The following is a 26657-nucleotide window of genomic DNA, read 5'->3' as shown; positions in this document are numbered from 1 at the left end:
TCACTTTCTCAGATACTGAGGCTGTTGGCACAATTGGACCATTCGGAATGCTTTTCGTTTTGATTGAGCCTCTAATGTTCAGGGACAGATTGCTAGGCTTAAAGGTCTTTATAAATATAACATCCATTACGGAAAAAGAGAGAGAGAGAGAGAGAGAGAGAGAGAGAAAAGAAAGAAAGAAAGAAAGAAAGAAAGTTATATTAACGTCTACAACAGGCCAAGTTGGCCTATGAGACCAAAATGTTGCATACAAATGTCTGGGAGATTTCAAAAGTCCCAGTGAAGCTAACATTTATGCTATGTTGAACTAAATTGAGTAGGTACAAAATGATATCTGGACTAGATACAATCTAGAGGTACTCCCAGTGCGGTGTGGAACTGCTCCTGGGGTGTTCATCCTAAGATGTCCCGCATGGGTCGGTCTAGCATGGAGAGGCTAAAGCGGCGGGGCAGGGCCCTCCGATGGCGGCGTAGCATCCCTTGTATCTTCGACCAGTGTCTTCTGCAGGGACGGGGGCCGGCGGGGCGTGGTCGCCGGGCTTTACCTCTCGCTGTGGCTATTTCTTAGGTGGTCCCTGGGGGCCGGGAGGCCGGTTGGGCTGGTGGGACCTCGGTGGTGGGGAGGGTAGCTGGTATTTGGTAGAAGTCGTTGAGTGTGCGTTGGTTGGTGGCTCCTTGTCTTTGCTCCGTGGTTCGTAGGAGGTGGTCTCTGTGGCGTCGTATTTCCAGTAGAAAGAGCCCCAAGCATCTCTGGTCTTTGAATTCCATCACCTTGGAGAGTGGTCCGAATCCTTCGCTGAATAGGCAGTGGAAGCGTCCCCGGATTTCGTAGTACACTGGGCATCTACAGATATAGTGTTCCTCTATCTCTGGCTCGAGATGGCAGAGCTGACAGATTCGGTCTTCTGGGGGAGGGGGTTGGCCCCGTATCTGCCCGTTTCGACCCGTAGTTGGTGTGAGGACGTGCGGATCTATCCGATGGCACTTCTAACCCCGTGAGACAGGTGTGTGTCCATGTAGCTTGGGCGGGTGATGAAGCCGTCCGGGGAGATATGCAGGAAGTGTTCTCGGTAGAAAGCCTTCTTGGTTCCTAATTCCGATGTGGGGCTCACCCATGTCCTGGCGGTGTCTGTCTGGATGATATCCATTCTAGTGATGCGATTTACCTCCTCTCGGCTGAGCTCCAGGTGTGGGCAGTCTAGGCTGTATTGTAGTGGGGGGAGGTGGTCCATGTGCAGGCCATGGAGCCGTAGCCAGGTCTCTGTTCGGGCATACCAGCACTCAGTGTCCCCTTGTGTTGCTAGCTGTTTGGATGACTTCAGGGCGAGTCTGGGGTATCGGTGCCGGGGCAGGTCCCATATTCGGCGCAAGAAGGTCACGGTCTGGAAGAGGGCCTCAGCCACGAGGGGCGGTGCCCCCAGCTCTGCGCGGATGATCTCGTGTGGTACGGAGGGCTTGCTTCGGATCATCCGTGAGATCATAAGTACTAGGGGTCTCTCCATCTGGTCCCATCCCTCATAGGTGGCCTCCTCCTCGGGCAGTGGCTGATCCTATGGGGCCCTCCGTGTGTGGTAGAGATTGGACCCCCATATGGGAGCCCCATACAGGAGGGTTGGTGTGACCAAGGTGTCAAAAAGCCAGAGTTTTGTCCGGGGTTCCTGGAACTGTATGCGGGCACATTGGTTCTCCATTGACCCGAGGGCTGCATAGCCTCGGGTTAGTCTATCTTCCGCGGCTTTTCTCAGGGTAAATCTCGGTCCAGAGAATGTAATCCCCAGATAGACGTATCTTTGGACCACGTCCACGGTTTCTCCACCGTATGTGAAGGGGGGTACCGACCGACGGAGCCATTGGGTTGACGTGTTGAACACCATGACCTTGGTTTTCCCCAGGTTCACAGTTAGGTCTTTGTCTTGGCAGAAGGCCTGTAGTGCGTCCAGTTGGCGCTGCAGCCCTTCGGGTGTGCTGGAGCTGAGGACTATGTCGTCCGCATATAGTAAGATAGGTATCAGTGTCCCTCCCAGGCTCGATCCCACCTCGCCCAATCTATCTATGTACTCTCAGATCTCATCAATGTAGAGGCCAAATAGGGTGGGCGAGAGTGGGCACCCCTGCTTGACTCCGATGGTGCTGGTGATCTCCTTTGACAGCCCTCCCGGTGCCCGAACTCGGCCCCTTACCGATTCGTATAGTGCCAGTATCCCCCATCGTATTTCGGTACTGTGTCAAAAGCCTTGCGGAAGTCCACGAAGCAGCAGTACACCCGTCTTCCATGTGCTCTGCCCTCCTCTATGATGGCTCTCAGTGTGAGGATACGGTCAAGGGTGCAGAACCCCCTCCTAAACCCTGCTTGTCCTGCTGCTCGGTGTTGGTGTTGCTCTGCCCACTTGCTCAGCTCGTGGTCCAGTATGGATCCATAGAGCTTGGCTAGTACATGGCCAACCATGACTGTTCGGTAGTTCGTGGGAACCATGGAATCTCCGGCCTTCAGGATAGATATTATGGTGTTGGCTGACCAACTGGCTGGGAAGCCTTCGCATAGGGCTCTGTTGAACATGTGTGCTAGGAGAGGTGCCAGTATGTCTCTAGCATGGGTCAAATGCTCTGCTACCAAGCCTTCGTGGTCTTGGGGACGGCCATTTTGGAGTGTGTCAATGGCGTCTCGAACCCGCCCCGTGCTGAAGAATGTGGATGATCCGGGTCTGCACCCTGGGGGCCGGGGTAGCTAGGGCTGCTTGGGTACTTGGTATAGTGAGGTTGCATATGCGTGCCAAGTGTCCGGGGAGGTGATGGGCGTCTGGGCTCAGGGTTCCTGAAACGCCTTCCATGCCTCTTTGCTGTCCTGTCCTGAGAATAGCTGGTAGAATTCGTGTTCCACTTTGGAGAGGTAGGCTCGTTTCTTCCGTCGCACTAGGCGACGGAAGATCAAGCGTGCCTGTTTATGCGTGTGTACTCCCCGTGCTTCGTCCTGTTGAAGACGGAGCCGGGTTTCCCTGCACTCTGCGTCGTACCAGCTATTCTGTGGGACATTCTTGTTCGGAGGGGTGGGGTGGGGGGAGGGGGATGTGTGGGGGAAGTATTCGGCAGCTGAGGTGTGTAGTGTGCCCGCCAACTGTGCTGTGACCTCCTCCAGGGGAGCGTGGGGGTTCATTTCTTGCAGGCTCCAATAGAGATGGTCGGAGTATGCGCTCGCAATTAGCCTGGTAAAGTGGTACCTGGAAAATCTTGGGGGGTTGCTTGCTGGGGGGGTTAGGTCATACCTGCAGGTTATATCAAATTGTAGGTATGCATGGTCGGCAGCCACTGCGAGTGGGCGAGGGATATTTTAAAGGACTGGACGTCCGGGATAAGTGATAGAGGGCCGAGGATATAGTCCACTGTGCTTGCTCCCAGTTTCTATGTGGGTGCTCCATGTGCCCCCCATCCGATGCAGTTGGCCGCGTGCTTGTGTGGGAAGCATGTGAGGGCATCCGACCCGGGCCATTTGTCGAGGCCGTTGAGGATGGCCAGTCCGTGTGCCCCCCCTAACGCCAGTAGGTGTTCGCCATATTCGGTGCACTCAGGTGTGTCCTGTAACGCCCGGTTGAGTCCTATCTCCTCCGATTCAATCTCTTTGTACATGTGGTCTTCGCTCTCGAAGAAGGGGGTCTGCCTTTGTGCTGTGCGTGCGTTGAAGTCTCCAGCCAACATGACATCCCCCGAGAGAGAGAGAGAGAGAGAGAGAGAGAGAGAGAGAAAGAAAGAAAGTTATATTAACGTCTTCTAAAGACCAAAACTGGCCTATGAGACAAATTGTGATACAACTGATGAGGTCCAGCTATCCAAAATAAAAGTGCTGAATGAAAAGCTAAAAACTGGAAACTGAAAATACGGTGCTGTGAGTGTGATAAGTGTCGTGTATGTGTATGTGCGTATGTAGCTCTGGTACTCCAGATAATGGCTACAAAAGGGGAACAAATGTCGGCTGTGATAGGGGAACAACTGTCGGCTGTGATAAAGTGGTGCGATGTGTATATGTAACAGATGCAGAGAGAGAGAGAACTCTTCTGGAAGCCACTGTGGATCCGAAACATGTCTTGCGTTCCTTTTCAGTGTTCTATGAACGTGCTGTGATACTTTTTTTCACTGGTAGGATCCCGCTGCTTTCCCGTATTCGCCAGTGGCTGCACAGTCTGCTACAAGAGGAATGTGTTGAAGAGATTTTTGTTGGCCCCCGGGGTTTTTTTGAGGTGCTGTTGAAATCAGAGACACACCGTGCTACTCTCCTGTCTAAACTGCCATTGTTCGTTGATCGCCGTCTGGTCCATGTGGTGCCATGGCACCCCATGGCAGATTTTCAGCGTCTGCTGCAACGTGAATGCCCTGTGTGGGTTGAAGTGGAAAACTGTCCGGCTGTTTATTGGCCACTGCTAAAAGACGCCATGGCTGCTGTGGGCACTGTTCTGGTCCCCCCAAGCCTGAGGGCCATGAATCGCAACCGCCTATGTATGTTATGGGACATTGCTCGAAAAAGGCCTGCTTGGTTACGCATTAACTACTCTGGCATGCATCCTTTACATTTTCGTTTGAAATGGGGCAACTTTGCAGGACATTCCTTTTCATGTGGAAAATTGAGGCATTTTATGGCTGAATGCCCAGAGAAGCACCACACTTCAGATGCCGAGCATGTTGCGCAGCCCATGGAAGATATGATGTGTGATGCGCCATCGCAAGATGCCACCCAGCCATCTAAAGTTTTGAATAAAGGTAAACAACAGGTCTCGGGTTTCGATTCTGGTGGCAATGACTGGGTAGATGTACGCGCGAAAAAAGGCAACAAGCATGCTGTTGGCATGATGGATACTGTGCCTATTGCCTCACCAGATTCCATGCGTACGTATATGCGCAGGAAAGAAATGATGTCTTCAGAGCACTCTGCTCCTGCTAGGATATGTCTTCAGATGGTCCTAAGGGTCCACCTGCTAAGCTGGCTTTTGATACTCGAGCTAATGACATTACCCCATGGGATCGTCGTTATCCCCGCTCCATCCCCAAGTCAGCGGATATGCCATCCACTTCCAAATCTGGTCGTCAGAACTCTTTTGCCATGTTAGCTGATTTCTTGGATGAGGGTGTACTAGACATTCTCGCCGAAAAGGTCTCATCGAGGCAAGCTATGCCTCGTACCTGATCCTCTTTTGAATCCACATGAAGATAGCTATGTGGAATGTGCGAGGAATTTGTTCTCGCCAAGAGCAACATGCCATGTGGACAATATTGCATGAGAATCAGTGGGATGTCTTGTGTGTTGTTGAACACAAGAGTCATAGTGAAGCAGGTAAAGTTGTGGATTGCCATGGTTTTCATTTGTTCTATGCAGGGACACATGCCAGGCAGTATTCTGGTGTGCTTATGATTGTACATGAAAAATATCAGCCGCTTCTTATCAAGAATGATGTACATGGACGCTTTGTGGTGATTGAAATTTTATTCGAAGGAGAGATCTTATGGTTACTTGGCCTCTATGCTCCGAATGATCCTCTATCTCGTCGGGAGCTTTGGCATACCTTGCAGAGTTCCTTGTCCCTTGGCAGACGGGGTTTTTTGATGGGGGATTTTAATGTGTGTGTTGATTCTTTACAGTCCACATCAGAACATTCGATCATGGATGCGCCGGAAAGACGTACGTGGCAGCAGTTGGATTTTATCGTTCTTAAGCAAGATCTCTGGTCTTGGCTGTATCCTTCTTCTACAGGGTTTACCTTCCATTCTGCCCAGTACGCCACAACATGGTCGCGGTTAGACCACATATACATCATGCAGGATGATGATTTCCTTCCTAAGATGCTCGAAATGAAAGTGTTACAACAATATGCATTGTCGGATCATTTCCCTCTGCAGCTTGAGCTCCTTGCACAACCAATTGCTCCTTTCAAGCAATTTCTGGATAGACTCCCGTTGCGTTTCAACTCATCTTATTTGAAGCATGCAATCTTCCAGGGCTATATGCAGCAATTGATTGATCGGTTCTTATTGGATTTCTCATCCCAGGGCACTGCTTCCTTTCAACGATTGCTCTCCAATGTGCAACGGGTTCCTCGCCAGTATGGGATCCATCATGCCTCTCTTTGTCGGCAGCGCCAACAAGCAGCCAAGGAACTGTTGGCTTTGGTTCGTTCTTTGCTGGTGGACACTCCGGATGACGCATTTCTGCTATCATTGGCAACGCGTCTGGCTGATTTTATTAAAGAGTTTCAGTTGAAATCCTATCAGCAGGTCAAATTGCAACATCTGACGCACACTCTGCAAGACAGTGCTTCTCAGACCCATAAGTTTTTTCGAGCTCTCCATGCCTCTCCTGCTCGAGAGATAATGACGAGGCTCCAGGATGAAGAAGGTCAAATGGTTCTTGATCCGCAGATGATTGTGAATATGTGTAGAAATTATTTCCTCGACCTTCTTCGTTCTACTTCTCCGCCTTCAGGCCAAATTACTCATGCCCGTTCAGTTTTTTATGATCTGGTCCGCAATCAGGTTCCTCAGGACATGCAATCTACTCTGGAGGCAGATATTTGTGAGTCGGAGGTCATGGATGTTCTGTTACACTTGCCTAAGGACAAAACTCCTGGCTGGGATGGTCTTACCAATGAGTTCTTTGAGTTTTTTGCCACACAGCTCGCGAAACCTTTGACGGATTTGTTTCAGCGGGTATGGGAAACGGGGATTATGCCTTCCTCTTGGAAAGACGGTCTTATTAAACTGCTTCCAAAAGTTCCTTCGCCATCCATGTTGAAACAGTGACGCCCAATTTCTTTGATGGGTTCTATGTATAAAATCTTTTCAAAAGTTATGGCTAATCGCCTCCATAAGCATCTTCCTGCCATTGTGCATCCTCTCCAATATGGTTTTATTAAGGGCAGAAACATTTTGCACAATGTCTTAAATGCGCAACTGGCAATTGATTATGCAAGGCATTCAAATCAGGAGGTCGTACTGGTTGAAGTGGACCTGGAAAAGGCTTTTGATTATCTGGACTGGTCTTTCATTGCAGAACTTATGTCTGCTATGGGCTTTGGTGCCCGGATGTCTCGATTGATCTATACTATTAGTGTTGCAGCATCTTCGCGGGTCATGTTGATGGAGGAGTTACCAAGCCAATTGTCCTTGCCCGCTCTGTCAGACAGGGGTGCCCTTTGAGTCCTCTCTTCTTTGCCCTTGCGACTCATCCGGTTCTTTCGATGCTATCTCATATGGCAGCTTCTACTCAGTTGGCTGGATTGTTGCTTCCCTCTGGATAGCACTTCATCGGTCAATCCTTGGCTGATGACAGTTTTATGATTCTGCGTGCGGACAAAGATAATCTTCATAAAGCATTAGATGTTTGGGCTCTTTTTGGTCAGGCTTCTGGTCTGCGCATTAACGCCTTGAAATCGGCCATTCTCAGCTGCACGGAGTCGGATTTGCAGTCACTGGACTGGCAGGGCATGGTTGTCCCCCGTGGCTCCATTGCCAGGCATCTTGGGTACCCTTTGGGGGTTGATGTTTCCCCAAAGCAGCTATTACAGTGGATTTCACAGAAACTGGCGGCTAAGTTTCTCTATTGGAAGTCTCAAGCCTGGCCCTTCCATGTTCGCCTCAAAGTAGCCCAGACAATAATGTTGCCAATGCTTACATATTTCTTACCATTGCTACCCTGGACTACTACGACACTGAATGATCTTACGAAGTCTATTCGTTTCATGTTATGGAAGAAGGATTCCTTGCATGCGGGTATTTCCTGGATTTCTTGGTCGCATGCATGCACCCCATAACGCATGGGTGGAGGGTCTGTTTTGGATGCCCACAGTCATATGCTGGCACTCCGCTGGTCTCTTTTTCGCGCCATGTGCTCGGATTGTCATCCTTGGGTCGTCATAGCCCGTTACTTTCTTGAGGATCACGGGCTTCTGCATGGTAATACCCACATCCGCAGTTCGTGGTGGCATGTTCTTAATGCAGATTCTCGGTTCTCCAGTTCTTCCTCATCTCTGCTTGCCCATTTGGTGTGTTCTTGGAAACTGGTCCTCCGGAAGTCTCAGTGGCATCCAGCGGAGGATCGTTTAGCCACTAATTCGTTTCAATTGGAACTGTTGGCAGTCCCTTCAGCTAACCAGGTGTATCATCTTTTGATTAAAGATCATCAATGGCTGGTTACTAAAGCTAATATTCTATGGGGATTGCATAAATCCTGGTCGTGGTGGAGGGTAACTGTGATGGAGGGCTGGTTAAATAAGACACCATTCAAATATAAGGTCTTTCTTTGGAGGGTGATGATTGGTGGTCTCCCGCTTGCTTCAACTCTTTCCAAGCGCCGAATCTCCAATGGCAACTGTTTCTTTTGCACCACCATTGTGGAATCCGCCTGTCATCGTTTTATTTCTTGCCCCCTTGCTCAGAAAATCTGGTCATTCTTGTCAGCCGTTTGGCGAGCGGTGGTTGGTTTCTCGCTTCGCCCGTTTGATTGGGTTTTCGCGCAGCCCAAATATCCCACACCGACACAGCCACATATGAAGATCTTGTTTCACTTTCTTCGATATTGGGGCTGTTGGCACAACTGGACCATTCGGAATGCTTTCCTTTTTGATTCTGCTTATAATGTTCAGCGGCATATTGCTAGGCTTAAAGGTTTCTTGTATTGGCAGATAGATCTTCTCCGGCACTCTGACATCCTCTCTCGGGAGGACTTACGCCACTGGCACATGGCAATTTCCTCCGCGTCTTTGCCATGATTTTGTAACTATTTGGCCCTCTGGTTCTTGTAAACAGTCACTTGGTACACATGATGGGGTACCCATCGTGTATCTTATAATCATGAAAACTTTTCGTAATTAATACAATTACCTTTTACGAAGAGAGAGAGAACTCTTGCAAGTACACAACAAGCTGAATAGATTGATGTGATAGTTGTTCATCAAAGTACAAGTGATACGACCTAAATATACAAGCTAAGGTATCCACCTACACCTTTGACCCTTATTTAATGCTGAGTGGTGTAAAACGTGTTCACACCTAAACACACACTTTTACACACAATAATGTGTGTTCACACACAGGGATAAATAAATGTAGCTGTTTTCAACCTCAATAGATGTCCACGCCCCTACAAGAGATATTACCTCTGCAAATACAAAGGATCGTAGATCTTCATCAAGGAGCCTATCTCGTTGCTTCAGCTTTTCTATGTTAGATAGGTCCATGAAGGATATCTTGGGATGAGAGTGCTCCTTGAGCAATTCCACATTGTATCTAGTCTAGATACCATCTTGTATTTATCAGCTACGTACTATTATTTTTTTATATGATTAGTTGTAGCATTACATGTCAACTCTTTTTGGGACTTCGAAAAAGTTCCTTGACTTTCAAGTGTAACATTTTGGCCTCATAGGCCAATTTGGCCTTTTCTAGACATTAATTCAACTCTCTCTCTCTCTCTCTTTTTTTTCGTAAAAGGTAATTGTATTAATTACGAAAAAAATACAAGATTACTTGATTACAAGATACATGATGACCCTAAGCCATCATGTGAAGAGGTTCCAGTACTATGAGTTACAAAGTCATGGCAAAGACGTGGAGGAAATTGCCATATGCCAAGGACGTAAGTCCTCCCTAGAGAGCATGTTAGAATGCTGGAGAAGATCTAGCTGCCAATACAAGAGGCCCTTAAGCCTAGCAATATGCCGCTGAAAATTATAGGCGGAATCAAAAAGAAAAGCATTCCGAATGGTCCAGTTATGCCAACAGCCCCAATATCGAAGAAAGTGATACATGAGCTTCATATGTGGCTGTGCCAGAGTGGGGTATTTCGGCTGCACAAAAACCCAATCAAAGGGGCGTAGTGTGAAACCAACCACCGCTCGCCAAACGGCTGACAAGAATAACCAGACTTTCTTAGCGATGGGGCAAGAAATAAATCAGTGCCGCGGGCGGATTCCACAGTAGTGGTGCAAAAGAAACAGTTGCCATTGGAGATTCGTCGCTTGGAAAGAGCTGAAGCAAGCGGAAGACCACCAATCATCACTCTCCAAAGAAAGACCTTATATTTGAAGGGTGTCTTGTTCAACCATGCCCTCCATCACAGTTGCCCTCCACCATGACCAGGTAGCAATCCCCATAGAGTATTCGCTTTAGTAACCAGCCATTGATGATCTTTAATCAGAAGATGAGACACCTGGTTAGAAAAACCTTTGCTTAAATTCAGCCGGCCTTCGAAGTCCCAATCCTGCCAGGGATGATCCGAAGCAAGGGCAGGAAAGGGTTGTCTGCTCTGGAGCACCATCAAAAGCTGTTCCCATAAATGCCTATATCCACGAGGGATCCTGAAAAGCCTCCTAGCTGTACGAAACGATATTAGCACATTGCGACTGGCAAGGGTGGCATCCGCGACTGAAGATAAGCCCAAACGTGCCATCCGGTTGAATTGTGGTCTAAGCTCGTGTTTACCTTCCCATGAAAGTAATCGCGAGACTCCTAGCAATTCCAATTGAAAAGAATTAGTAGCTACGCGATCCTCCGCTGGATGCCACTGAGCCTTCTGGAGGACCAGTTTCCAGGAACATACCAAATGAGTAAGCAGCGATGAAGAAGAACTGGAGAACCGCGAATCAGCATTAAGAACATGCCACCAAGAACTCCGGATTTGGGTATTGCCATGCAGAAGCCCATGATCCTCAAGGAAATAACGGGCTATAACGACCCACGGATGATGATCCGAGCACATGGCGTGGAAAAGAGACCAACGGAGTGCCAACATGTGAGTTTGGGCATCTAAAATAGCCCCTCCACCCATGCGTTTGGGGGTGCACGCATGCGACCAAGAAACCCAGGAAATACCTGCATGCAATGAATCCTTCTTCCATAGCATGAAATGAATAGTCTGAGTACAGCATTCAGAGTCGTAGTAGTCCAGGGCAGCAATGGCAAGAAATATGTGAGCATTGGCAACATAATTGTCTGGGCTACTTTGAGGCGAACATGGAAGGGCCAGGCCTGAGACTTCCAATACAGAAACTTAGCCGCAATTTTCTGAGAAATCCATTGCAGAAGCTGCTTTGGGGGAACATCAACACCCAAAGCGTACCCAAGATGCTTGACAATGGAGCCACGAGGAACAACCATACCCTGCCAGTCCAAGGACTGCAAATCCGACTCCGTGCAGCTGAGAATGGCTAATTTGAACGCATTGATGAGAAGGCCGGACGCTTGACCAAAGAGAGCCCAAACATCCAATGCTTTTCGAAGGTTATCCTTGTGCGCACGCAAAATCATAAAGCTGTCATCAGCCAAGGATTGACTAATGAAGCGCTGTCCAGAAGAAAGCGACAATCCAGCCAACTGAGTAGAAGCTGCCATATGAGATAACATCGAAAGAATTGGATGAGTCGCAAGGGCAAAGACGAGAGGGCTCAAAGGACACCCCTGTCTGACAGAGCGGGCAAGGACAAATGGCTCAGTAACACCTCCATTTAGCATGACTCACGAAGACGCCACAGCACTGATGGTGTAGATTAGACGAGACATCCGAGCACCAAAGCCCATAGCAGACATAGCTTCAGCAACGAAAGACCAGTCCAGATAGTCAAAAGCCTTTTCCAGGTCCAATTGAATCAGTACGACCTCCTGATTAGAATGACTTGCATAATCAATCGCCAGTTGCGCATTTAATACATTATGCAGAATGTTTTGGCCTTTAATGAAACCATACGGGACAGGGTGCACAATGGCAGGGAGATGCTTATGGAGCCGATTCGCCATTACTTTGGAAAAGATTTTATACATAGAACCCATCAAAGAAATTGGGCGCCAATGTTTCAACGTAGACGGCGAAGGAACCTTTGGAAGCAGTTTAACAAGTCCTTTCCATGAGGAAGGCATGATCCCCGTTTCCCACACCTGCTGAAACAAAGCCTTCAATGGTTTCGCCAGTTGGGTAGCAAAAGCCTCAAAGAACTCATTGGTGAGACCATCCCAACACGGACTTTTATCCTTGGGCAAGTGTAACAAAACGTCCATAACCTCTGCCTCACAAATATGTGACTCCATAGTAGCTTGCATGTCCTGCGGAACCTGATTGCGGACCAGGTCATAAAACACCAAACGGGCCTGAGTAGTTTGGGCTCAAGGTGGATAAGTGGAACCAAGAAGGTCGCGGAAATAATTCCTACACATATGCACAATAGTCTGCGGATCAAGGATCAGGTGGCCTTCTCCATCCTTGAGTCTGGTCATATTTTCCCTAGCACGAGAGGCATGGAGAGCTCGAAAGAACTTATGAGTCTAACATGCACTATCTTGCAAAGTCTCCATCAGATATTGCAATTTGGCCTGCTGATACGATTTCAACTGAAACTCTTTAATAAGATGAGCCACCCGCATTGCCAGTACTAGCAGAAATGCATCATCCGGAGTGTCCACCAGCAGAGAACGAACCAAAGCCAGCAGGTCCTCTGCTGCTGCTTGTCGACGCCGCCGACAAAGAGAGGCATGATGGATCCCATACTGCCAAGCAACCCGCTGCACATTAGAGAGCAATCTTCCAAATGAAGCAATGCCCTGAGAGGAGAAGTCCAATAAGAATCCATCAATCAATTGCTGCATATAGCCCTGAAAGATTGCATGCTTCAAGTAAGATGAGTTGAAACGCAAAGGGAGTCTCTCCAGAAATAGCTTGAAAGGTGCAATGGGTTGTGCAAGCAGCTCAAGCTGCAGAGGGAAATGGTCCGACAAGGCATATTGCTGCAACACTTTCATTTCGAGCATCTCAGGAAGAAAATCATCATTCTGCATGATATATATGCGGTCCAACCGCGACCATGTTGTTGCATACTGGGCAGAATGGAAAGTAAACCCTGTAGAAGACGGGTGTAGCCAAGACCAAAGATCTTGCTTAAGAACAGCAAGAGCCAACTCATGCCACATACCACTTTCCGGCGCGTCCATTAATGAATGCTCCGATGTGGACTGGGAAGAATCAACACACATATTGAAATCCCCCATCAAGAAGCCCCGTCTGCCAAGTGACAACGAGGTCTGCAAAGTCTGCCAAAGCTCCCGGCGAGATAAAGGATCATTCGGAGCATAGAGGCCAAGTAACATAAGATCTGCCCTTCGAATTAAATTTCAATCACCAGAAAGCGGCCATGCACATCATTTTTAATAAGAACAGACTGATATTTGTCATGTACAATCATGAGCACACCCGAATAATGCATGGCCTGTGTCCCTGCATAGAACAAACGAAAGCCATGGCAATCCACAACTTTTCCGTCTTCTCCGTGACTCTTATGCTCAACAGCACACAGGACATTCCACTGATTCTCATGCAATACAGTCCACATGGCATGTTGCTTGTGGCGAGAACAAATTCCTCGCACATTCCACGTGGCTATTTTCATGTGTATTTAAAACAAAATCAGGTACGAGGCGCAGCTTGCCTCGATTTGACTTTTTCTGCGAGAATGTCCAGGACTCCCTCATCCAAGAAATCCGCCAACATAGCAAAAGAGTTCCGACGACCAGATTTAGAGGTAGACGACATATCTGCTGGCTTGGGGGATGGAACGGGATAACGACGATCCCACGGGGTAATGACATTGCCTCTGGTATCAAAAGCCAGCTTAGCAAGTGGACCCTTTGGACGATCCGAATACATTCTCTTGGTGGGCTGAGGACGCGGGGCAGAGGAAACCATAGCAGGAGCAGAGCGCTCTGAAGACAACATTTCTTTCCTGCGCATATAGGTACGCATGGAATCTTGTGAGGTAGTAGGCACAGTATTCTCCATGCCAACAACAACCCTATTGCCTTTTTTTGCACGTACTTCAACCCAGTCACAGTGGCACGGGAATCCAAACCCGAAACCTGTTGTTTACCTTTGTCCAGAACTTTAGGTGGGTGGATAGCATCCATCGACGGAGCATCACACACCATATCTTCCATGGGCAGCGCAACATGGCCAGCATCTGAAGTCTGTTGCTGCTCCGGGCATTCGGCCATAAAATGCCCCAATTGTCCACAGGAAAAGAAATGTCCTGCAAAATTGCCCCATTTCAAACCTTGCAATGTCCCATAACATACACAACCGGTTGCGATTCACAGCCCTTAGACTTGGAGGAACTAGGACAGTGCCCACAACGGCCATAACATCCTTCAACAGTGGCCAATAGACAGCCGGACAATTTTCCACTTCAACCCACACAGGGCATTCAAGTTGCAACAAACGCTGAAAATCTGCCATTGGGCGCCATGGTACAACATGGACCAACCGGCAATCAAAAAACAAAGGCAATTTAGACAGGAGAGCAGCACGGTGCGTCTCAGATTTCAACAGCACCTCCAAAAAACCTCGGGGCCCAACAAAAATCTCATCAACACATTCCCCTTGTAGCAGACTATGCAGCCACTGGCGAATACGAGAAAGTAGTGGGATTCGACCAGTGAAGAAGAGTATCACAGCGCAATCATAAAAAACCGAAAAGGAGCGCAGGACAGTTTTCGGGTCCACAGTGGCTTCCAAAACATCGTCAGGTGCAGAGTCAAAAAAGACTTCCTGATTATGTTCAACATAATCGCCAAGCAGAGAGTTGGCAAATTCCAGCAAATGCTCCCAGTCAACATCCTGAGAGTCCATAGAATCCGAAGCAACCTGAGCATAGGAACGATCCTGATAATCCACTGTCTCTTCCGAAGTATGCTTGGTACGTTTACCCGCAGGCTGGATGTCAGGACCAGGGGGCATCTCTTCGGTGCACGGAACCATATCCTCAGGCTCCTCAGTATCAGAATCCAGACCAAGCGCTGCCACCGTTTGGTCTATAAAATCCAGATCCAGACCAGCCATATTCTATCACGATTGGATCTCGAAGGAGGACTGACGCGCGGTGAAGAGCGGGAGACGCGACCTTGTCCGCCGCAATCGCGACCTGTCCCAAGAGGGCGTGCGGCAGGGCACAACCCTAACAGTGCAGGGGCAAGCGGGTGGAACACAGGGCGCACAGGCCTCTCTCTCTCTCTCTCTCTCTCTCTCTCTCTCTCTCTCTCTATTTCTGTGTCTTGCTGCAGCACAGGTCTCTGTCTGCTGAGTTAGAAATCTGCACCCCTGAAAGCTGGTTTCTCACACGGCGGAGGCCGACCCTCTGCTGTATCACAGAATTCTTTCTACTGTGCTAGAAACCTAGAAGACTGCGTGCCGGTCGCTCTTAGTACAGAGGCTTCGAAGGCCAGAAGAGACGGGGGACTGACGGTGAAGTCTGCAGTGCAGCCGCCTGCTACACAGACGGTCGGGGTCGTCGCACAGGAAAACGAAGCAGATTCGCACGGTCAGGTCGCTCCTGTGCAGGGTCAGGTCGTAGGGTTAGATCGCAAGCTCAGGTCGCAGGCAGGGCAGGGAGGCGCTCTCAGCAAACCAGGAAGACGGACGAACAGGGCAGGGAGGTGCTCTCAAGGAACCAGGTGGACGGACGAACAGGCGACGTGACGGGGCGAACAGACGTGACAAGGCGAGTGGGCGAACAGGCGAACTGACGGGGTGCGCGAACGAACGAACAGGCGAACGGACGTGACCGGGCGCGTGGACGAACAGGCCACGTGACGGGGCGCGCGGACGAACAGGCCACATGACGGGGCGGGAGATGTCAACGGTAGAGCACCGGACGAACCCTGCGCAGGTCTGACGACAAGCTCCCGTAACGCGCCATCTCTCCGCCGTAGCTCTCTCTCTCTCTCTCTCTCTCTCTCTCTCTCTCTCTCTCTCTCTCTCTCTCTCTCTCTCTCTCTCTCTCTCCGTAAAAGATAATTGTATTAATTACCAAAAAAAAGTACAAGTTTGCTTGATTAAAAGATACATGATGACACTAAGCCATCATGTGAAAAGGTTCCAGTACTAAGAGTTACAAAGTCATGGCAAAGACGTAGAGGAAATTGCCATATGCCAGGGACGCAAGTTCTCCCGGGAGAGTAAGTCAGAATGCTGAAGAAGATCTATCTGCCAATACAAGAGACCGTTAAGCCTAGCAATATGCCGCTGAACATTACAGGCGGAATCAAAAAGAAAAGCATTCCGAATGGTCCAGTTAAGCCAACAGCCCCAATATCGAAGAAAGTGAAACACGAGCTTCATATGTGGCTGTGCCGATGTTGGGTATTTGGGCTGCACAAAGACCCAATCAAAGGGCCTTAGCGAGAAACCAACCATCGCTCTCCAAACGGCTGACAAGAACAACCATATTTTCTTAGCGATAGGGCAAGAAATAAATCGGTGACGGGCGAATTCGACACTCGTGGTGCAAAAGAAACAGTTGCCGTTGGATATTCGTCGCTTGGAAAGAGCCGAAACAAGCAGAAGACCCCCAATCATCACCCTCCAAAGAAAGACCTTATATTTGAAGGGTGTCTTGTTCAACCACCCTTCCATCACAGTTGCCCTCCACCATGACCGGGATTTACGCAATCCCCATAGAGCATTAGCTTTAGTAACCAGCCATGATCTTTAATCAGAAGATGATAGACCTGATTAGCGGAAGTTTTGCCTAGCCGGCCTTCAAAGTCCCAATCTTGCCAAGGACGATCTGAAGCAAGGACACGAAAGGGTTGTCTGCTCTGGAGCACCATCAAAAGCTATTCCCATAAATGCTTGTATCCACGAGGGATCCTAAAAATCCTCCTGCCTGTACGAAACGATATTAACACATTGCGACTGGCAAGGGTGGCATCCGCGACTAAAGTTAAGCCCAAACGTGCCATACGGTTGAATTGTGGTCGAAGCTCTTGTTTACCTTCCCATGAAAGTAACCGCGAGACTGCCAGCAATTCCAGTTGAATAAGAGTTAGCAGCTAAGCGATCCTCCGCCGGATGCCGCTGAGCCTTCTGGAGGACCAGTTTCTAGGAACATACCAAATGGGCAAGCAGTGATGAAGAGGAACTAGAGAATCCAGAATCCGCATTAAGAACATGCCACCAAGAACTCTGGATTTGGGTATTGCCATGCCGAAGCCCATGCTCCTCAAGGAAATAATGGGCTATAACGACCCACGGATGATGATCTGAGCACATGGCACGGAAAAGAGACCAACAGAGGGCCAGCATGTGAGTTTGGGCATCCAAAATACCTCCTCCACCCATGCGTTTGGGGGTGCACGCATGCGACCAAGAAATCCAGGAAATGCCTGCATGCAAGGAATCTTTCTTCCATAACATAAAACGAATAAACTGAGTCAGAGCATTTAGAGTAGTAGTAGTCCAAGGCAGCAAGGGCTACTTTGAGGCGAACATGGAATGGCCAAGCCTGAGACTTCCAATACAGGAACTTAGCCGCCAGTTTCTGAGAAGTCCACTGTAGAAGCTGCTTTGGGGGAACATCAACGCCCAAGGGGTAGCCACGATGCGTGACAATGGAGCCACGAGGCACAATGATACCCTACCAGTTCAATGACTGCAAATCCGACTCCGTGCAGCTGAGAATGGCTGATTTCAACGCATTGATGCGAAGGCCGGAAGCCTGACCAAAGAGAGCCCAAACATCCAATGCTTTGCAAAGGTTATCCTTATCCGCCCGTAGAATCATAAAGCTGTCATCAGCCAAGGATTGACTAATGAAATGTTGTCTAGAAGGAAGCGACAATCCAGCCAACTGAGTGGAAGCTGCCATATGAGATAACATCGAAAGAACTGGATGAGTCGCAAGGGCAAAGAAAAGAGGGCTCAATGGGCACCCCTGTCTGACAGAGCGGGCAAGGGCAAATGGCTCGATAACGCCTCCATTCAACATGACTCGCGAAGACGCCGCTGCACTGATGATGTAGATCAGTCGAGACATCCGATCACCAAAGCCCATAGCAGACATAAGCTCTGCAACAAAAGACCAGTCCAGATAGTCGAAAGCCTTTTCCAGGTCCAATTGAATCAGTACGACCTCCTAATTAGAATGCCTTGCATAATCAATCGCCAGTTGCGCATTTAATACATTGTGCAGAATGTTTCGGCCCTTAATGAAACCATATTGAAGAGGATGCACAATGGCAGGGAGATGCTTGTGGAGCCGATTCGCCATTACTGTGGAAAAGATTTTGTACATAGAACCCATTAAAGAAATTGGGCGCCAATGTTTCAATATAGACGACGAAGGAACCTTTGGAAGCAGTTTAATAAGTCCTTTCCATGAGGAAGGCATAATCCCCGTTTCCCACACCTGCTAAAACAAAGCCGTCAATGGTTTCGCCAATTGGGTAGCAAAAACCTCAAAGAACTCATTGGTGAGACCATCCCAGCCAGGACTTTTATCCTTGCGTAAGTGTAACAAAACATCCATAACCTCCGCCTCACAAATATCTGACTCCATAGTGGCTTGCATGTCCTACGGAACCTGATTACGGACCAGGTCATAAAAAACTGAACGGGCCTGAGTAGTTTGGGCTGAAGGTGGAGAAGTGGAACCAAGAAGGTCGATGAAATAATTCCTACACATATGCACAATAGTCTGCGGATCAAGGACCAGGTGCCCTTTTGCATCCAGGAGTCTAGTCATATTCTCTCTAGCAGGAGAGGCACGGAGGGCTCGAAAGAACTTATGAGTCTGACACGCATTATCTTGCAAAGTCTCCGTCAGATGCTGCAATTTGGCCTGCTGATACGATTTCCACTGAAACTCTTGAACAAGATGAGCCACACGCAATGCCAGTGCCAGTAGAAATGCATCATCTGGAGTGTCCACCAGCAGAGAACGGACCAAAGCCAGCCAGTCCTCCGCTGCTTGCTGACGCTGTCGAGAAAGAGAGGCATGATGGATTCCATACTGCCGAGCAACCCGCTGCACATTAGAGAGCAATCGTTCAAACGAAGCAGTGCCCTGAGAGGAGAAGTCCAGTAAGAATCTATCAATCAATTGCTGCATATAACCCTGAAAGATTGCATGCTTCAAATAAGACGAGTTAAAACACAAAGGGAGCCTCTCCAGAAATCGCTTAAAAGGTGCAATGGGTTGTGCGAGCATCTCAAGCTGCAGAGGAAAATGGTCCGACAATGCATATTGCTGCAACACTTTCATTTCAAGCATCTCAGGGAGGAAATCATCATTCTGCATGATGTATATGCGGTCCAGCCGCGACCATGTTGTTGCATACTGAGCGGAATGGAAAGTAAACCCTGTAGAAGACGGGTGCAGCCTGGACCAGAGATCTTGCTTAAGAACAGCAAGTCATGCCACCTGCGGCTTTCCGGCGCGTCCATTACCGAATGCTCCGATGTGGACTGCGAAGAATCAACCCACATATTGAAATACCCCATGAAGAGGCCCCGTCTGGCTAGTGACAAAGAAGTCTGCAAAGTATGCCAAAGCTCCCGGCACGATAAAGGATCATTCGGAGCATAGAGGCCAAGTAACCATAAGATTTCTCCATCGAATAAAATTTCAATCACCACAAAGCGGCCATGCACATCATTTTTAATAAAAAGAGGCTGATATTATTCGTGTACAATCATGAGCACACTAGAATAACGCATGGCCTGTGTCCCTGCATAGAACAGACGAAAGCCATGGCAATCCACAACTTTTCCGGCTTCACCGTGACTCTTGTGTTCAACAGCACACAAGACATCCCACTGATTCTCATGCAATACAGTCCACATGGCATGTTGCTTATGGCGAGAACAGATTCCTCGCACATTCCACATGGCTATTTTCATGTGTTTTTTGTAAAAGAAAATCAGGTACGAGGCACAGCTTGCCTCGATTTGACCTTTTCTGCGAGAATGTCCAGGACTCCCTCATCCAAGAAATCAGCCAACACGGCAAAAGAGTTCTGCGGACCAGATTTGGAGATAGATGGCATATCTGTTGGCTTGGGAATGGAGCGGGGATAACGACGATCCCACGGGGTAATGACATTGCCTCTGGTATCAAAAGCCAGCTTACCTGGTGGACCCTTTGGACGATCCGAATACACTCTCCGAGTGGGCTAAGGACAGGGGGCAGAGGAAGCCATCGCAAGAGGAGAGTGCTCCGACGGCAACATTTCTTTCGTACGCATATAAGTACGCATGGAATCTTGTGACGCAGAAGGCACAGAATTCTCCATGCCAGCAACCACCGTGGTACCTTTTTTTGCGCGTACTTCAACCTAGTCTGTGCCACGGGAATCCAAACCCGAAACCTGTTGTTTACCTTTATCCAGAGCTTTAGGTGGGTGAATAGCATCCTGTGACGGGACATCACATACCATATCTTCCATGGGTAGCGCAACATGCCCAACATCTGAAGTGTGTTGCTGTTCTGGGCATTCGGCCATGAAATGCCCTAATTTTCCACAGGAAAAGCAGTGTCCTGCAAAATTGCCCCATTTCAAACGAAAGTGTAAAGGATGCATGCCAGAGCAATTGAGACGTAACCACGAAAGCCTTTTCCTGGTAGTGTCCCATAACATACACAAGCGGTTACGATTCACTGCCCTTAAACTTGGAGGGACCATAACAGTGCCCACAACAGCCATGGCGTCCTTCAACAGTGGCCAATAAGGGCGATTTTCCACTTCGACCCATAAAGGGCACTCCCGTTGCAGCAGGCGCTGAAAATCTGCCATTGGGCGCCATGGTACAACATGGACCAAACGGCGATCAAAAAACAGAGGCAGTTTAGACAGAAGAGCAACACGGTGCGTCTCAGATTTTAACAGCACCTCAAAAAAACCTCGGGGCCCCACAAAAATCTCTTCAACACATTCCCCTTGTAGCAGACTGTGCAGCCACTGGCGAATACGGGAAAGCTGGGGGATTCTACCAGTAAATAAGAGTATCACCGCACGATCATAGAATACTGAAAAGGAGCGCAAGACACATTTGGGGTCAACAGTGGCTTCCAAAACATCTTCCGGTGCAGAGTCAGAAAAGACTTCCTGATTATGTTGAACATAATTGCCAAGTAGAGTGTTGGCAAACTCTAGCAAATGCTCCCAGTCAACATCGTGAGAGTCTGCAGAATCCGAAGCAACCTGAGCATAGGAACGATCCTGATGATCCATTGACTCTTCCGAAGTGTGCTTGGTGCGTTTGCCTGCAGGCTGAAAGTCAGGAGCAGTGGGCATCTCTTCGTTGCACAGAACCATATCATCGGGTTCCTCGGTATCAGAGTCCCGACCAAGCGCTGCCACCGTTTGGTCTATAAAATCCACGTCCAGGCCAGCCATGGTGTATCACTGCATATACTGGTCAGAGGCCGAACGAAGATCTCACGGGAGGCAAGAATGCGCAGGCCGCTCTCCCTCTTTCTCAAGCAAAACGGACCCGGCACTGGACCAACGAAGAAGCTTGAGAAGCGCGTGCGCAAAAACAGACGGCCGCTGTGCAGCGAAGGCACGTCCGCAGGCAGAGAAGGGCTCGTTGCCTTTGCTGGCTCACGCTATCGCGCGCTCTGTGTGGCAACCTGGGTGTGATTGCCTGCTACCCCTTGGTGGCAAAACGGGCAGATCAGGGCGGGCAGCAGGCAGGGGGCGACAGAACGTCCAGGCTTGCCCACCCTATTTGGCCTCTACATTAATGAGATCTCAGAATACATAGATAAATTGGGCGAGGTGGCATCGAGCCTGGGAGGGACATTGATACCTATCTTACTATATGTGGACGACATAGTCCTCATCTCCAGCACACCCAAAAGGCGGCAGCGCCAACTGGACGCACTACAGGCCTTCTGCCAAGACAAAGACCTAACTGTGAACCTGGGGAAAACCAAGGTCATGGTATTCAACACGTCAACCCAATGGCTCCGTCGGTCAGTACCCCCCTTCACATACGGTGGAGAAACCGTGGACGTGGTCCAAAGATACGTCTATCTGGGGATTACATTCTCTGGACCGAGATTTACCCTGAGAAAAGCCATGGAAGATAGACTAACCCGAGGCTATGCAGCCCTCGGGTCAATGGAGAACCAATGTACCCGCATACAGTTCCAGAAACCCCGGACAAAACTCTGGCTTTTTGACACCTTGGTCACACCAACCCTCCTGTACGTGGCTCCCATATGGGGGTCCAATCTCTACCACACACGGAGGGCCCCATAGGATCAGCCACTGCCTGAGGAGGAGGCCACCTATGAGGGATGGGACCAGATGGAAAGACCCCTAGTACTTATGATCTCACGGATGATCCGAAGCAAGCCCTCCGTACCACACGAGATCATCCGCGCAGAGCTGGGGGCACCGCCCCTCGTGGCTGAGGCCCTCTTCCAGACCGTCACCTTCTTGCGCCGAATATGGCACCTGCCCAGCACCGGTACCCCAGACTCGCCCTGAACTCATCCAAACAGCTAGCAACACAAGGGGACACTGAGTGCCGGTACGCCCGAACAGAGACCTGGCTACGGCTCCATGGCTTGCACATGGACCACCTCCCCCCACTACAATACAGCCTAGACTGCCCACACCTGGAGCTCAGCCAGGAGGAGGTAAATCGCATCACCAGAATGGATATCATCGAGACAGACACCGCCAGGACATGGGTGACCCTCACATCGGAACTAGGAACCAAGAAGGCTTTCTACCGAGAACACTTCCTGCATATCTCCCCGGACGGCTTCGTCACCCGCCCAAGCTACATGTGTGTCGTCTATGCAGGATGGGAAAAAGAAATACCTGTCTGATGTATTTCATGTCCCGAATATCACCAAGAATCTGGTTTCTGTTGGTCAAATGGTTGAACAGGGCTTGCAGGTCAGATTTAATCCTCATGGATGCTTTGTTGAGGATATGAAAAATAAAGGTCGCTTGATAGCAAAAGGAAAGAAGAAGGGCAGAATGTTTACATTGGATGCAGACATGTCTGAATTGAGTGCAGCAATGTTTGCACATGGGACCGGTGTAGTTGCAGATATTGATATCTGGCATAAACGCATTGGTCATGTTAATGTACAGCGACTTAAATCAATGCAGGCCCAAAATATTGTTGCAGGTTTGCCGAAATTCAAGGTATTAGCGACTTCGACGACTGCTACTACATCCCAGGATAGTATATCTCCCTGCATCTGTTACATATACACATCGCACCACTTTATCACAGCCGACAGTTGTTCCCCTATCACAGTCGACATTTGTTTCCCTTTTGTAGCCATTATCTGGAGTACCAGAGCTACATACGCACATACACATACACGACACTTATCACACTCACAGCACCGTATTTTCAGTTTCCAGCTTTTAGCTTTTCATTCAGCACTTTTATTTTGGATAGCTGGACCTCATCAGTTGTATCACAGTTTGTCTCATAGGCCACTTTTGGTCTTTAGAAGACGTTAATATAACTCTCTCTCTCTCTCTCTCTCTCTCTCTCTCTCTCTCTCTCTCTCTCTCTCTCTCTCTCTCTCTTCTGACTTTTTCATGGATACACGACAGAGTATAGCAGATACCACTACTACTGCCACACAGCCTACAAGAGTACATCATCATTGGACCTCATCTTCCGTAGGTGTCCCTTTGGATAGAGCAATGGCACTTAGCCGGTCTAGGCGCCCACGTCCACCCGGACGAAGGCCTAGACATCCACACCACAGACAAATTAAAGCCATCATTGAGCGCCACAGGAGACAGATGCCAAGACGCCTCAGCTATGTAGAGATACACCTCCCTAGAGAACAGACATATCATTGATGGAGAGTTTTCCTTTCTCTACTCTCACTTTCAGATCACTGACATGTTTCCCTTTTATGGGACACTATTTCATTTCCTTTTCAGTCTTATAGGCACGTTTTTCATCTTTTTTCTCGTTCTAGATAAGAAACACACCATCATTGTATGTACTGCTTTGGTCTCATAGGCCACATTGGCCTTTTAGAGACGTTAATATACTCTCTCTCTCTCTCTCTCTCTCTCTCTCTCTCTCTCTCTCTCTCTCTCTCTCTCTCTCTCTCTCTCTCTCTCTCTCTCTCTCTCTCTCTCTCTCTCACTTGTGCCATCAGCCCCAATATCGAAGAAAGTGAAACAAGATCTTCATATGTGGCTGTGTCGGTGTGGGATATTTGGGCTGTGCGAAAACCCAATCAAACGGGCGAAGCAAGAATCCAACCACCGCTCGCCAGATGGCTGACAAGAATGACCAGATTTTCTGAGCAAGGGAGCAAGAAATAAAACGATGACGGGCGGATTCCACATTGGTGGTGCAAAAGAAACAGTTGCCATTGGAGTTGCGGCGCTTTGAAAGAGCTGAAGCAAGCGGAAGACCACCAATCATCACATTCCAAAGAAAGACCTTATATTTGAATGGTGTCTTATTTAACCAACCCTCCATCACAGTTACCCTCCACCATGACGAGGATTTATGCAATCCCCATAGAATATTAGCTTTAGTAACCACCCATTGATGATCTTTAATCAGAAGATGATACACCTGGTTAGCTGAAGCCTTTTCTAAATGCAGCCGACCTGCAAAGTCCCAATCCTGCCAGGGACGATCCGTAGCAAGGCCAGGAAAGGGTTGTCTGCTCTGAAGCACCCTCAAAAGCTGTTCCCATAAAAACCTGTATCCACGAGGGATCCTGAAAATCCTCCTGGCTGTACGAAACGACATGAACACATTGCGACTGGCAAGAGTAGCATCCGCGACCGAAGTTAAGCCCAAACGAGCCATACGGTTGAATTGTGGTCAAAGCTCATGTTTACCGTCCCACGAAATTAACCGTGAGACTGCCAATAGTTCCAATTGAAACGAATTAGTGGCCGAACGATCCTCCGCTGGATGCCACTGAGACTTCGGAAGGACCAGTTTCCAGGAACACACCAAATGGGCAAGTAGAGATGAGGAAGAACTGGAGAACCGAGAATCTGCATTAAGAACATGCCACCACGAACTGCGGATGTGGGTATTACCATGCAGAAGCCCGTGATCCTCAAGAAAGTAACGGGCTATGACGACCCAAGGATGACAATCCGAGCACGTGGCGCGAAAAAGAGACCAACGGAGTGCCAGTATATGACTCTGGGCATCCAAAACAGCCCCTCCACCCATGCGTTTTGGGGTGCATGCATGCGACCAAGAAATCCAGGAAATACCCGCATGCAAGGAATCCTTCTTCCATAACATGAAACGAATAGACTTCGTAAGATCATTCACTGTAATAGCTGCTTTGGGCAATGGAGCCACGAGGGACAACCATGCCCTGCCAGTCCAGTGACTGCAAATCCGACTCCGTGCAGCTGAGAATGGCCGATTTCAAGGCGTTAAAGCGCAGACCAGAAGCCTGACCAAAAAGAGCCCAAACATCTAATGCTTTATGAAGCTTATCTTTGTCCGCACGCAGAATCATAAAACTGTCATCAGCCAAGGATTGACTGATGAAGTGCTATCCAGAGGAAAGCAACAATCCAACCAACTGAGTAGAAGCTGCCATATGAGATAGCATTGAAAGAACCGGATGAGTCGCAAGGGCAAAGAAGAGAGGACTCAAAGGGCACCTCTGTCTGACAGAGCGGGCAAGGACAATTGGCTTGGTAACTCCTCCATTCAACATGACCCGCGAAGATCCTGCAACACTAATAGTATAGATCAGACGAGACATCCGAGCACCAAAGCCCATAGCAGACATAAGTTCTGCAATGAAAGACCAGTCCAGATAATCAAAAACCTTTTCCAGCTCCAATTGAACCAATACGACCTCCTGATTTGAATGCCTTGCATAATCAATTGCCAGTTGCGCATTTAAGACATTGTGCAAAATGTTTCTGCCCTTAATAAAACCATATTGGAGAGGATGCACAATGGCAGGAAGATGCTTATGGAGGCGATTCACCATAACTTTTCAAAAGATTTTATATATAGAACCCATCAAAGAAATTGGGCGCCACTGTTTCAACATGGATGGCGAAGGAACTTTTGGAAGCAGTTTAATAAGAGCATCTTTCCAAGAGGAAGGCATAATCCCCGTTTCCCATACCCGCTGAAACAAAGCCGTCAAAGCTTTCGCGAGCTGGGTAGCAAAAAACTCAAAGAACTCATTGGTAAGACCATCCCAGCCAGGACTTTTACCCTTAGGCAAGTGTAGCAGAACATCCATGACCTCCGACTCACAAATATCTGCCTCCAGAGTAGATTGCATGTCCTGAGGAACCTGATTGCGGACCAGATCATAAAAAACTGAACGGGCATGAGTAATTTGGCCTGAAGGCGGAGAAGTAGAACCAAGAAGGTCGAGGAAATAATTTCTACACATATTCACAATCATCTGTGGATCAAGAACCATTTGACCTTCTTCATCCTGGAGCCTCGTCATATTCTCTCGAGCAGGAGAGGCATGGAGAGCTCGAAAAAACTTATGGGTCTGACAAGCACTGTCTTGCAGAGAGTCCGTCAGCTGTTGCAATTTGACCTGCTGATAGGATTTCAACTGAAACTCTTTAATAAGATCAGCCAGATGCGTTGCCAATGATAGCAGAAATGCATCATCGGGAGTGTCCACCAGCAAAGAACGAACCAAAGCCAGTAGTTCCTCGGCTGCTTGTCGGCGCCGCCGACAAAGAGAGGCATGATGGATCCCATACTGGCGAGCAACCCGCTGCACATTGGAGGGCAATCGTTGAAAGGAAGCAGTGCCCTCGGATGAGAAATCCAGTAAGAACCGATCAATCAATTGCTGCATATAGCCCTGGAAGATTGCATGCTTCAAATAAGACGA

The 26657-nt window shown here is 48.7% G+C and overlaps 1 protein-coding gene and 1 pseudogene across 4 annotated transcripts in view; both read right to left on the bottom strand.

Annotated features, from left to right (window-relative positions):
- Positions 1 to 26657, bottom strand: part of ASG3 (SNF2 domain-containing protein / helicase domain-containing protein) — a 164752-nt gene that overhangs the window by 41359 nt on the left and 96736 nt on the right. The gene's annotated exons all lie outside the window — the stretch shown is intronic.
- Positions 565 to 2446, bottom strand: LOC148026473 (uncharacterized; annotated as a pseudogene).

Source organism: Lygodium microphyllum, chromosome 13 (genome assembly GCF_053477565.2).
Source record: "Lygodium microphyllum isolate KBCC chromosome 13, Lygodium_microphyllum_v1.1.10, whole genome shotgun sequence".
Taxonomy (NCBI): Eukaryota; Viridiplantae; Streptophyta; class Polypodiopsida; order Schizaeales; family Lygodiaceae; genus Lygodium; species Lygodium microphyllum.
This window is presented reverse-complemented; position numbering and strand designations above follow the sequence as displayed.